This window comes from Bison bison, unplaced genomic scaffold (assembly GCF_000754665.1).
Source record: "Bison bison bison isolate TAMUID 2011002044 unplaced genomic scaffold, Bison_UMD1.0 scf7180017864472, whole genome shotgun sequence".
NCBI classification, from domain to species: Eukaryota; Metazoa; Chordata; class Mammalia; order Artiodactyla; family Bovidae; genus Bison; species Bison bison.
This window is the reverse complement of record NW_011495033.1, coordinates 736,794-740,103: the sequence shown is the minus strand read 5'-3', so window position 1 is coordinate 740,103 and position 3,310 is coordinate 736,794. Positions and strand designations below refer to the sequence as shown.

Genomic DNA, 3,310 nt, shown 5'->3' with positions numbered 1-3,310 from the left:
TGGGGTCGGAGTCTGCCCGGGCCTTCTCCATTCGTCTTAGGCCAGGGTCTCTTCGCCACAGGCCCGGACTGGTGCATCGGGCTTTTACTTTGGGACCCTCACGATCTTGGAGGGTAGTTACTATTGTGCCCCCACCCCCTCGCCTTTTTTAAAGGTGATGGAACTGAATGTCAGGACCATAGCAAATTGCCCAGGATGACACAATGGATAATGACCGGAGACTCAAAAGTCTTTTCCTTTATGGCAATTTATATCCCAAACTTCCTTTTTTTTTTTTTAAATACAGTATAGATGGCTCTTGCTGAGGGAAGGGTTGTGTGGAAATAAGTCAGGAGGTGTGATGAGGCGATTTGGGAATTTGCTGTATCACTGAAGTTTTGGAAGAATCACTTGACTTTGCTGGATCTCAGGTTGATTTCTTTTTGTTTTTGTTCTTTTTTCATCTTTAAAATGTAACTGGTACTTTACTGTTTGTTCCTGAGCAGGCTGCTTTCCTCCACCTCTTGCTCCTTCCCAGTGGCACACAGCCTACCCGGACCTCTATACCATCAAAGAATAGTTACTAATTACTCCTTAAACTGAGTGGGGATAAAAGATGTGAACAGACTGACAACTTACGCAGTTACTATTAGGTGGCAGGCCCTTCCCCTCCAGAAGGCTAAACAGATGGAAAAAGTCAGTAGAGGACAAAAGAAGAGGAATGATTGGCGTGGACAGAGCAAATGGCATGGCAGGCTTTAAAAACATGAAAGGAATAGGAAAAAATGTTTAAAACTAATTCGATATCACAGTGAAATTGGACAGAATGTTGGAACAGTTTTTTTTTTTTTTAAGATGAAAAGTGTGAACAGAGCTTCCCTAGGATAAACATGATCGCCAAATTAATGCAACCGTTTCAGTGAACTGCAGATGAGATATGCCAAAAGTTAAAACCAGCTCAAAAAAATTTACTAGAAGTCAGAGGGGAAATGTAATAGAAAGGTGGCTGAGTGGTAAAGAATCTGCCTGCCAGTGCAGGAGGCACAGGAGATTCAGGTTCAATCCCTGGTCGCGAATATCCCCTGGAGTAGAAAATGGCAACGCACTCCAATATTCTTGCCTGGAAAATTCCATGGACAGGGAGCCTGGTGAGTTACACCCCAGGGGACATAAAGAGTCTGACCAAACACACACACATTGAGAGATGAAGGAGACATGGAGAATGGATCCAGAAAACTAAGAATCAAATATGAGTTCAGAAGGTAATATTCAGAAGAAAATTTACTAATTTGGTGGAAATTTTGAATTTAAAAGTTAATTTCAACTCTCAGATTTAAAGGGTTAATGAAATACCAGGTAAAAATAAATGAAAAGACAACCATATTTAGACCTGTATCACAATGAAAGCTGAGTTTAAAGAATTAAAATATGTGCTAATATATTTAAGATGTATTTTTTTTAAACCAATTGCAGAGCAAGATACAGAGTATGGTTCTGAGAGCAGCAAAACTATTTATTGCAAATATAAGTTTCTATATATATCAAAAAGGATGTGGAAGGATACATACCTGACTTTTTAAGATGGTTATCTTGGGAATTCCCTGGCAGTCCAGTGTTTAGGATTCCTTGCTCTCACTGCCAAGAGCCCATGTTCAATTCCTTGTCAGGGAACTAAGATCTCACAAGCCATGTGGTGTGGCCAAATAAATTAATAAATAAGTAATAAGCTACATACTCAATAAAGTTAGAAAATAAAAATGGAAGAAATAAAGATAAAATCATAAATTAAGGAAAAAGAATAACACTTGGTAAATCAAAGCACTCATTCTTCAGAAATAAAGTAGACATTATGTAATAGACACATTTCTGGCAAAAATTTTTAAAAATCCAAAAGACATCCTATCAAATGCTTCATAGGAAGTGCAAACTTAGCTCATCAGATTTCTGATTTTCCTCCTAAAATGTTCCTTTACCAGCCTTCAGTTCAGTCGCTTAGTCGTGTCCGACTCTGCAACCCCATGAGTTGCAGCACGCCAGGCCTCCATGTCCATCACCAACTCCCGGAGTTCACTCAGACTCAGCGTCCATCAAGTCAGTGATGCCATCCAGCCATCTCATCCTCTGTCGTCCCCTTCTCCTCCTGCCCCCAATCCCTCCCAGCATCAGAGTCTTTTCCAATATCTCAGTAAATTATACCACCATCTAAGTCGAAACCCAGAAGTTATCCTTGATACCTCCCTCTCCCTCAGTAACCCCGTTCAATCCAATATCAAGATACGTCTTCTCTATCTCTGTAGTGGACATGTATGGAGTTCATAACTTCAATATTTTCCCTTTTTTTCTCTTAAAAACTGCCCCTTACTCTCAATGATAGTACTTTGTCTTTTCCTTTTTCTATTTTGTTTTTTCCTTTCTTTTCTCTTTTATTCCTTCCCTTTGCTCCTACAGTTTATTGTGATCCACAAAGTCAAAGGCTTTGGCATAGTCAATAAAGCAGAAATAGATGTTTTTCTGGAACTCTCTTGCTTTTTCGATGATCCAGCGGATGTTGGCAATTTGATCTATGGTTCCTCTGCCTTTTCTAAAACCAGCTTGAACACCTGGAAGTTCATGGTTGACGTATTGCTTAAGCCTGGCTTGGAGAATTTTGAGCATTACTTTACTAGCGTGTGAGATGAGTGCAATTGTGTGGTAGTTTAAGCATTCTTTGGCATTGCCTTTCTTTGGGATTGGAATTAAAACTGACCTTTTGCAGTCCTGTGGCCACTGCTGAGTTTTCCAAATTTGCTGGCATATTGAGTGCAGCACTTTCACAGCATCATCTTTCAGGATTTGAAATAGCTCAACTGGAATTCCATCACCTCCACTAGCTTTGTTCGTAGTGATGCTTTCTAAGGCCCACTTGACTTAACATTCTAGGATGTCTGTCTCTAGGTGAGTGATCACACCATCGTGATTATCTTGGTCGTGAAGATCTTTTTTGTATAGTTCTTCTGTGTATTCTTGCCACCTCTTCTTAATATTTTCTGCTTCTGTTAGGTCCATACCATTTCTGTCCTTTATCGAGCCCATCTTTGCATGAAATGTTCCCTTGGTATCTCTAATTTTCTTGAAGAGATCTCTAGTCTTTCCCATTCTGTTGTTTTTCTCTGTTTCTTTGCACTGATATCTGAAGAAGGCTTTCTTATCTCTTCTTGCTATTCTTCGGAAGTCTGCATTCAGATGCTTATATCTTTCCTTTTCTCCTTTGCTTTTCGCTTCTCTTCTTTTCACAGCTATTTGTAAGGCCTCCCCAGACAGCCATTTTGCTTTTTTGCATTTCTTTTCCTGT

At 39.8% G+C, this 3,310-nt stretch overlaps 1 protein-coding gene across 1 annotated transcript in view; it reads left to right on the top strand.

The window, feature by feature from the left end:
• Positions 1-3,310, top strand: part of SRR (serine racemase) — a 16,964-nt gene that overhangs the window by 327 nt on the left and 13,327 nt on the right. The window lies entirely within an intron of this gene.